Source organism: Dermochelys coriacea, chromosome 13 (genome assembly GCF_009764565.3).
Source record: "Dermochelys coriacea isolate rDerCor1 chromosome 13, rDerCor1.pri.v4, whole genome shotgun sequence".
NCBI classification, from domain to species: Eukaryota; Metazoa; Chordata; order Testudines; family Dermochelyidae; genus Dermochelys; species Dermochelys coriacea.
Window position 1 is genome coordinate 34,474,927 of NC_050080.1, and position 9,704 is coordinate 34,484,630.

Below are 9,704 nucleotides of genomic sequence, written 5' to 3' on the forward strand. Positions count from 1 at the left end.
GATGCTCCATATATATAAGAGAATTACTCCATAGACACCTTTGAGTTCATCCATAGAACTGCAGCATTGTTCCATAGATACTATAAAGTTATTCAACAGATTCTATAGGTTTAATCAATAGGTACTGCAGAATTATTCCCGAATAACTTAGCCCAAAACTTGGCCTTGCACATGACAATTAAAACACAAAAAAAGCTGGACGTGCACAAGTCCATGGGGCCGGACGAATTGCATCCGAGAGTGCTGAGGGAATTGGCGGCTGTGATTGCAGAGCCCTTGGCCATTATCTTTGAAAACTCGTGGCGAACGGGGGAAGTCCCGGATGACTGGAAAAAGGCTAATGTAGTGCCCATCTTTAAAAAAGGGAAGAAGGAGGATCCTGGGAACTACAGGCCGGTCAGCCTCACCTCAGTCCCTGGAAAAATCATGGAGCAGGTCCTCAAAGAATCAATCCTGAAGCACTTAGAGGAGAGGAAAGTGATCAGGAACAGTCAGCATGGATTCACCAAGGGAAGGTCATGCCTGACTAATCTAATCGCCTTTTATGATGAGATTACTGGTTCTGTGGATGAAGGGAAAGCAGTGGATGTATTGTTTCTTGACTTTAGCAAAGCTTTTGACACGGTCTCCCACAGCATTCTTGTCAGCAAGTTAAGGAAGTATGGGCTGGATGAATGCACTATAAGGTGGGTAGAAAGCTGGCTAGATTGTCGGGCTCAACGGGTAGTGATCAATGGCTCCATGTCTAATTGGCAGCCGGTGTCAAGTGGAGTGCCCCAGGGGTCGGTCCTGGGGCCCGTTTTGTTCAATATCTTCATAAATGATCTGGAGGATGGTGTGGATTGCACTCTCAGCAAATTTGCGGATGATACTAAACTGGGAGGAGTGGTAGATACGCTGGAGGGGAGGGATAGGATACAGAACGACCTAGACAAATTGGAAGATTGGGCCAAAAGAAATCTAATGAGGTTCAATAAGGATAAGTGCAGGGTCCTGCACTTAGGATGGAAGAATCCAATGCACCGCTACAGACTAGGGACCGAATGGCTCGGCAGCAGTTCTGCGGAAAAGGACCTAGGGGTGACAGTGGACGAGAAGCTGGATATGAGTCAGCAGTGTGCCCTTGTTGCCAAGAAGGCCAATGGCATTTTGGGATGTATAAGTAGGGGCATAGCGAGCAGATCGAGGGACGTGATCGTTCCCCTCTATTCGACACTGGTGAGGCCTCATCTGGAGTACTGTGTCCAGTTTTGGGCCCCACACTACAAGAAGGATGTGGATAAATTGGAAAGAGTACAGCGAAGGGCAACAAAAATGATTAGGGGTCTAGAGCACATGACTTATGAGGAGAGGCTGAGGGAGCTGGGATTGTTTAGTCTGCAGAAGAGAAGAATGAGGGGGGATTTGATAGCTGCTTTCAACTACCTGAAAGGGGGTTTCAAAGAGGATGGCTCTAGACTGTTCTCAATGGTAGCAGATGACAGAACGAGGAGTAATGGTCTCAAGTTGCAATGGGGGAGGTTTAGATTGGATATTAGGAAAAACTTTTTCACTAAGAGGGTGGTGAAACACTGGAATGCGTTACCTAGGGAGGTGGTAGAATCTCCTTCCTTAGAGGTTTTTAAGGTCAGGCTTGACAAAGCCCTGGCTAGGATGATTTAACTGGGACTTGGTCCTGCTTTGAGCAGGGGGTTGGACTAGATGACCTTCTGGGGTCCCTTCCAACCCTGATATTCTATGATTCTATGATTCTATGAAAGTGCAAATACTCACACTTCTTCACTTTGCAATAGTGCTTTAACTTTTCACCCACCAGGATATGTACCTGTTGATTAACTTCCTCATGGAGCTTTTGATCTCCTTGTTTCTCAGGGTGTAGATCATGGGGTTGGTGAGGGGGAAGACTGCGGTGTGGAACATGGCCAGCACCTTCTCCAGGGGGGCGCCTGGAAGGGCTGGGCATAGATGTAGGTGGCTGGGCCGCACATCATGAAGACCACAATGATGTGCGAGATGCAGGTGGAGGCCACTTTGCTCTTCCCCCTGAGGGAGTGAGTTCACTGCCAGAGCAGCAGGGCAGCACAGGAGATGAGGAGGACGACGAAGCACATCATGATGACCACACCATTGTTGAGGAACATGATCATCTCCACTGCGCAGGTGTCAGCGCAGGCCAGCTTCACCAGCTGATGGACATCACAGAAGAAGTTGTCCAGGATGTTGGGGCCTCAGAAGGACAGCTGGATGGACAGACTGAAGAGGATGATGCCATGAATGAAGTCCCCTGCCCATGCTGCCCCCATCAGGGTGCAGCAGATCCCTCTATTCATGATCATGGCATAGCACAGAGGTTTGCAGATGGCTACGTTGTGGTTTTAGGCCATGACCATGAACAGGAAGGCCTCGGCACCCCCCAGAAAGTGGAGGAAGAAGAGCTGGGCCATGCAGCTCCCGTATAAGATGGTGTTGCAGAGGGAAAATAAGTCGACCAGCATCTTCGGGGGATGGGGGCGGGGGGGATGTGACAGAGCAGTAGCAGTTGTCCAGGAGGGCCAGGTTGGCCAGGAAAATATACATGGGGTAGCTCAGGCAGGGGTCACTCTGGATGGTGAAGATGATGATGAAATTCCCTAGGAGGATGATGATGTAGAAGAGCAGGAAGAAGAAAAAGAGGAGGAGCTGGACCTCCTGCATCTGGGATAGTCCCAGCAGGATGAACTCTGTCACCCCTGTGCAGTTCCCCTGCTCCATCCCATCCATGTGAACCCCTGTCTTGCGCACACATGGAGAATGAGAATGGATATGGTGACTCGATATTACAGCTGGTCGAAAAATTGAAAAAACATTTTTTATTAAAAATGTTCAAGATTATTTTTTTGTTTCAAAGGGTAGTAGAGAGCAACAAGGCTCTATAGAAATTAGTAAAATGCTTGGAGACAATTTTGATTCTTAGTTACACTAGTTCAGACTCTAGAGCTACCCACAGAGTTAGCAAATAGATGCTACACAGTTACTTCATAGATATTATGAAATGGTTGGAGTTATTCAATAGATGCTATGGAATTATTCAACAGATACAACAATTGGAAGAGAGTGGAAGTTGATAGTAATGAATATAAACAGATATTAGGAATTGTAGAAAATTGATAAAGGAACTCAAGGGACATAAGGAAACATAGATAATAGATCCTGTCAAACTAACTTAACATCTTGTTTGATGAGATTACAAGTTTGGTTGATAAATGTAATTGTGTTGATGTAATACATTTAGATTTCTGTAAGGCATTTGACTTGGTACTGCATGATATTCTTTGCACGAGGGGTCCCACAGGGATTGCTTCTTGGCTTTGGTTTATTTAACATTATTATTAATGACCTGGAAGAAAACATAAAATCATCACTGATAAAGTTTGCAGATGTCACAAAAAGCAGTGATGCTGAAAATGATTTTGGAGTCATGGTGGATAATGAGCTGAATATGAGCTCCCAACGCGGTGGCACAGTTGGACTCCTATGATTCTGGGATGCATAAACAGGAATCTCAAGTAGGGATAGAGAGGTTTTTACCTCTGTGCTTGGCACTGGTGTGACCACTGCTGGAATCCTCTGTCCAATTTTGCTGTCCACAGTTCAAGAAGGAGGTTGATAAATTGGATAGGGGTCAGAGAAGAGCCACAAGAATGATTAAAGGGTTAGAAAACCCACCATGGAATGATAGAGTTAAGGAGCTCGATCTATTTAGATTAACAAAGAGAAGGTTAAAGGGCAACTTGAGCACAATCCATAGGTACCAACATGGGGAACGAATATTTGATCATGGGGTTTTCAATCTAGCAGAGAGAGGTGTAACATGATCCAATGGCTGGAAGTGGAAGCTGGACAAAGGTGTAAACTTTGAAAGGTGCGGGTAATTAACCATTGGAGCAGTTTACTAAGAGTCATTGTGGATTCTCCATCACTGACAAGTTTTAAATCAAGACTGTGTGTTTTTTCTAACAGATCTAGTCTAGGAATTATTTTGGGGCACTTCTCTGGCCTGTGTTATACAGAATTTCAGACTGGATGATCAGAATGGTCCCTTCTGGCCTGGGAATCTATGAATCTGTGCTCATTCACTATCCAGAATTATACATCATTAAAAAAAAGCTAACAAAGCTTGTACTTTTACCTTTAGCAAGCCCTCAGTTTTATACTTCAGTGTCATATTCTGTATGGGTATATCATCACACCCCCTTAATCTCCCGGGGGGTATGTGTGTTTGGACAGCCCACTATGGTTCTTTAATGTCAACCTTTCTTTATCTCTTTTAAACCTTGGTTTCCAAAGGGTCTTTTTCGTTCAAAGTTCAATTTTATTTGTGAATAATTACAAAAAAATCATTAGCGATTTTCTTGTGTTGCCTTTTAAGAAACATAAGAGCCTAAAAATGGCCGAACTGGGTCAGACCAATGGTCCTTCTAGCCCACTGTCCAGTCTTCCAACTGTGACCAGCACCAGGAGCTTCTGAGGGAATGAGCAGAGCAGGGCAATTATTAAATGATCCATTCCCTGTTGTTCAGTCCCAGCTTCTACCAGTCTCCACACCTTCTCCACACCTGTCATGATTGTATAGACATCTCTCGTACCCCCCTTTGTCCTCTCTTTTCTAAACTGAGCAGTCCCAGTCTTTTGAATCTCATACAGAAGCTGTTCTGTCCCCCTAATAATTTTTGTTGCTCTTCTCTGCACCTTTTCCAATTCCAATATATCTTTTTTGATATGGTGCCAACCAGAACTGCACGCAGTACTCAAGGTGTGGGTGTACCATGGGTTTATAGAGAGGCAAGATGATATTATCAGGTACACCCGTGACCCCAATCTCTTTGAATAATGAAACTGTCAACGCAGGTTCCAGCTTTTGTTGTTTACGTTCTATGCTCATCAGTTCCTCCAGCTCTCACATAAAGGTTTTTCATGGGATTGGCCTCACAGCTACTGGCCAATCTGGGTTATTTATTACAAATATGGATTCCACATCAGCCCATCATGACAACCAAGTTCAGGATCTATCTGAGCAGGGTCCTCCCCGTACTGGTGGATGGTTGCAAAACAGGGATACTATGCTGCTCAAACCAGGCAAAGCTGGAGGCTTTCCACACAAAATGCCAAAGTCGTATATTGGGCAAAAAGTGGAACAACTTGATTTGTGACACAGACGTTTACTTTTGCTCATGTCTACAGACTACTGGGGCCGTTGTCCACAGCCGGCATCTGACGCTTTTCGGACATGTCACCAGCACTACAGAATCGTAGGACTGGAAGGGACCTCGAGAGGTCATCTAGCCCAGTCCCCTGCACTCATGGCAGAACTAACTAGAATGCCAGAAGACGTTCCAGTGAACACCATTCTCCTTGTGGCTTGTAAGATCCAGGATAAAACTCCACTAACCAAGGGGTGGAGGCGGACCTCCATTACACAGGTTCATCACATCTGTTTCGATCTTGGACTCCCAGCCCACCAAGCCCTTGCGGCCATGTGGGAATGGACCAAATGGTGAACGATCGCTAGGCCACCAACATCCGAGGTCCCTGCAATGGCGGGAAATTGACCAGCTGAGATAGGCCCAGTCAATCCCAGCAGGCGCCCTGCAGAGAAAAGTCCCTGCCAATCTGACCTGGAGTAAATGCCTTCCCAACACCAAATCTGGGGTCGGTTTGACCCTGAGCATGGGAGCAGCAGAGAGAAGGGCCGATGCCACCTCGGATGCTGGCCCACCCCCTCCAGGGTCCCAATCTCAGCCAGGACTATCCCTGATGGGTAGAAACCTTCCTCTCATTTCCAACCTGACTTTGTCCATGGCCAGTCGATCCCCACTTATTCCTGTGCCAGCATTGTCCTTTAGTGTCAGTAGCTCTTCTCTCTCCCTGGGATTCACCACATCCCTTCTCAGTCTTCATTGTGCTCAGCTGGGCAAGCCAACCTCTTCCACTCCTGTCTCATACGATCGGCCTTGCTTGTCCTGGGAGCCCCTCTTGGCTCTTGCTCAGTTTGCCTTCATCTTTCTTAAACATGGGTGACCAGAATTGCTCACAGGATTCCAGAAGAGGACTCCCCAATGCCTTGTCCAACGGCATTAATACTTCTCTACCTCCACTGGAAATGCCTCTCCTAATACATCCTAGGGATGCATTAGCCTTTCTCACAGCCATGCAACATTGGTGGCTCCTAGTTATCCTTTGTACTGATGCTGCCTGCCGGTTCTGTAGCATCAGCCAATTTCATCAGTGATTTCTGTGCCAAAGTCATTACTGAAAATATTAACTCAGACTGGTCCCAAAACCGATCCTTCAGGAACTCCACCAGTAGCCTCCCTCCACCCTGATCATTCCCCTTTCAGCACAGCCCATTAGCTGTTCTCCAGTCATATGGTGCCACCCTGAAAAGGATAGCTTTGTTAAAATCCTTGCCACAGGACTTGTAATCTCATGTGTCAGTTCTTTCAGTATTCTGGGAGGTGGGGAGATCATCTGGTCCCTCAATTTGAGTGCATTGAGCTTATTAAGTTTTGCTTCCACCTCATCTGATGTGATCATTTCCATTTCTATGCCCGCATTCCCATCAGTCATCCCACCTGCATGCCCATGTTACCCATTATCCTCTTACTGCAAAATGAATCCTTCTGCCCACTTCCTTTAAATCCCAGACCAGAACAACAGACTCATCCAGCCACTATCCCCCGCAAGGCAGCATCAGGGCTCTCAGATTCATTGGAGAATTGGTTTGATACCAACAAGCAGAAATTCAATAAAGACAAGTGTAAAGTACTTCACTTAGGAAGGACAAATGAAATACTCAGTGACAAAATGGGGAATGACTGGCTAAGTGTTGGCACTGAGGAAAAGGATCTGGGAGTTAGAGTGGATCACAGATTGAATATGAGTCATCAATGTGTTGCCGTTGCAATAAAGGCTAATACCATTCTGGGGTTCTATTAACGGGAGTGTGGGATGTAAGACATGGGAGGGAATTGCCCTGCTCTGCTCGGCACTCGTGAGGCCCCACCTGCGTCCAGTTCTGGGTGCTGCACTTTGGCAAAGATGTGGCTAAAATGGAGAGAGTTCAGAGGAGAGCAGCAGAAAAGATAAAAAGTTTAGCAAATCTGGCCTATGAGGAAGGGTTAAAAAAAACCTGGGCAGGTTTAGTCTGGAGAAAAGAAACTGAGCAGGGACCTGAGAACAGAGTTCAAATAAGTAAACGGCCGCTATACAGAGGATGGGGACTAATAATTTTCCATGTCCACTGAGGACAGGCCAAGAAGTAACGGGCTTAATCTGCAGCCAGGGAGAGGTTGGTTAGAGATTAGGAAAGAATTTCTAACCCTATTCTCTGGAATGGGTTTCCAGGGAGGTTGTGGAATCTCCATCACTGGGGGGTTTTAAGAAAGTATCGGACAAATGCCTGTCAGGGCTGGTCTAGGTTTGCTTGGCCCTGCCTCAGCACAGGGGGCTGGACTTGACAATATCTTGAGGTTCCTTCCAGCCTGACACATTTCTTTTTCCATCTGCCCATCCGACTTTGTCCCCTGCCTTCCCCACCACCCTGGATCAGTGGGATACTCCAGTGAACTTGCTACCCCAGCCTCCCTGAGCCATTGGCATCTGCAGCATGGTGCCTGACCTCACTGCCCAGCCAGTTCAGACCAATGGTCCCTCCCATTCTTGGTCCCGCTACCTGCGGCACCAAAATGGCCCATGGATCCCAGCCGGGTCCCTGCTGGACCAGGCAACTTCTCCATCTAGCCATCTAGTTTCTCCCCTGCTGCCATGGAGGAAGAAATGGAGCTGTGGGTCAGGACAGAGGGGTAGCTGTGGAGTTCTCTGTGTGTGTCAGGGGACCTGAGGATTAACCCTGCTAGTCCAGCCCTGGGCTCCCTCCCCAGCTCTGCTGGTGCCCCTCACTCCCAACCCGCAGCTCTCTGCTACCCGAGCCCTGGGACCCCAGCCTTGTCGGTGCCCCTCACTCCTAACCCACAGGCCCCTGCTAGCCCAGCCCTTGGCTCCCCAGCCCTGCCAGTGCCCCTCACTCCCGAACCACAGCCCCCTGCTCTCCCAGCCCTGGGATCCCTGCCCCAGCTCTTCTGGTGCCCCTCACTCCCGATCCACAGCCTCCTACTACCTCCTACTACCCCATCCCTGTCCCCCAGTTCGCCAGTGCCCCTCCCTACTGAACCACTGCCCCTGCTATCCCAACCCTGGGCTCCCCGTCTAGTCCTGCTGATGGACCTCACTCACGACTCACAACTCCTTCGATCCCAGCCCTGGGCTCCCTCCTCCAGCTCTGCAGGTGCCCCTCACTCCTGACCCACAGCCCCTGCTAGCCAGCCCTGGGCTCCCCACCAGCTATGTTGGTGCCCCTCATTCCTGACCTGCAGTCTCCTGCTCTCCCAGCCCTAGGCTCCCCCCAGCTCTGCCGGGGCCCCTCACTTCTAACCTGCAGCCCCTGCTAGCCCAGCTCTGACCCCCCAAGCTCTGCCGGTGCCCCTACTCCCAACCCTCAGCCCCTGCTAGCCCAGCCCTGGTCTCCCCCGCCAGCTATGCTGGTGCCCCTCAGTCTCACTGTCCAAAGCACTAAATTCCCTTGGACTGTTCACTCACAGTGTGTTGACAGGAATGGAGCATGGGGGAGCGGGGCTTGGAAAGGTCACATCTTGTCTCCCTCTTGCTGCTCGGCTCCCCCTGCCTTTGTACCATCTGAGACCTTCTTGTGGCTCTATCCTCTGTGGTGCCAGTGGTGGGGGTAGGGTCATGGCCACTGAGATTCCCAGAGCTCTGGGCTCCCAGCTCTGAGGTCCCGGGGGCTTGTTGAAAAGTTAGCATATAGCCTGACTTTGCTGTTTCTATTTACACTTGGGGGAGGGACTGCCACTGGCTCTGTGTCTGTTCAGTGCCCAGCCAGTGCAACAGGGGCCCAATCTCGGTTGGGGCCTGTGCAGCTCCCAGCACAACAGGGTCGCAATCTCGGTTGGGGTCTGGGTAGCACCTGGCACAACAGGACTCTGATCTCAGTCAGGGTCTGGGCAGCATCAGGCCCAATGGGGCCCTGATCTTGGTCACAGCCCCTAAATGCTAGCATGAAACATACAAGACTGCAAAAAGAAAAGGAGTACTTGTGGCACCTTAGAGACTAACAAATTTATTAGAGCATAAGCTTTCGTGAGCTACAGCTCACTTCATCGGATGCATTTGGTGGAAAAAACAGAGGAGAGATTTATATACACACACACAGAGAACATGAAACAATGGGTTTATCATACACACTGTAAGGAGAGTGATCACTTAAGATAAGCCATCACCCACAGCAGGGGGGGGGAAAGGAGGAAAACCTTTCATGGTGACAAGCAAGGTAGGCTAATTCCAGCAGTTAACAAGAATATCAGAGGAACAGTGGGGGGTGGGGTGGGGGGGAGAAATACCATGGGGAAATAGTTTTACTTTGTGTAATGACTCATCCATTCCCAGTCTCTATTCAAGCCTAAGTTAATTGTATCCAGTTTGCAAATTAATTCCAATTCAGCAGTCTCTCATTGGAGTCTGTTTTTGAAGCTTTTTTGTTGAAGTATAGCCACTCTTAGGTCTGTGATTGAGTGACCAGAGAGATTGAAGTGTTCTCCAACTGGTTTTTGAATGTTATAATTCTTGACGTCTGATTTGTGTCCATTCATTCT

At 48.4% G+C, this 9,704-nt stretch overlaps 1 pseudogene; it reads right to left on the reverse strand.

Moving 5' to 3' along the window:
- Positions 1-1,797: 1,797 nt before the first annotated feature.
- Positions 1,798-2,751, reverse strand: LOC119842211 (annotated as a pseudogene).
- Positions 2,752-9,704: the final 6,953 nt, after the last annotated feature.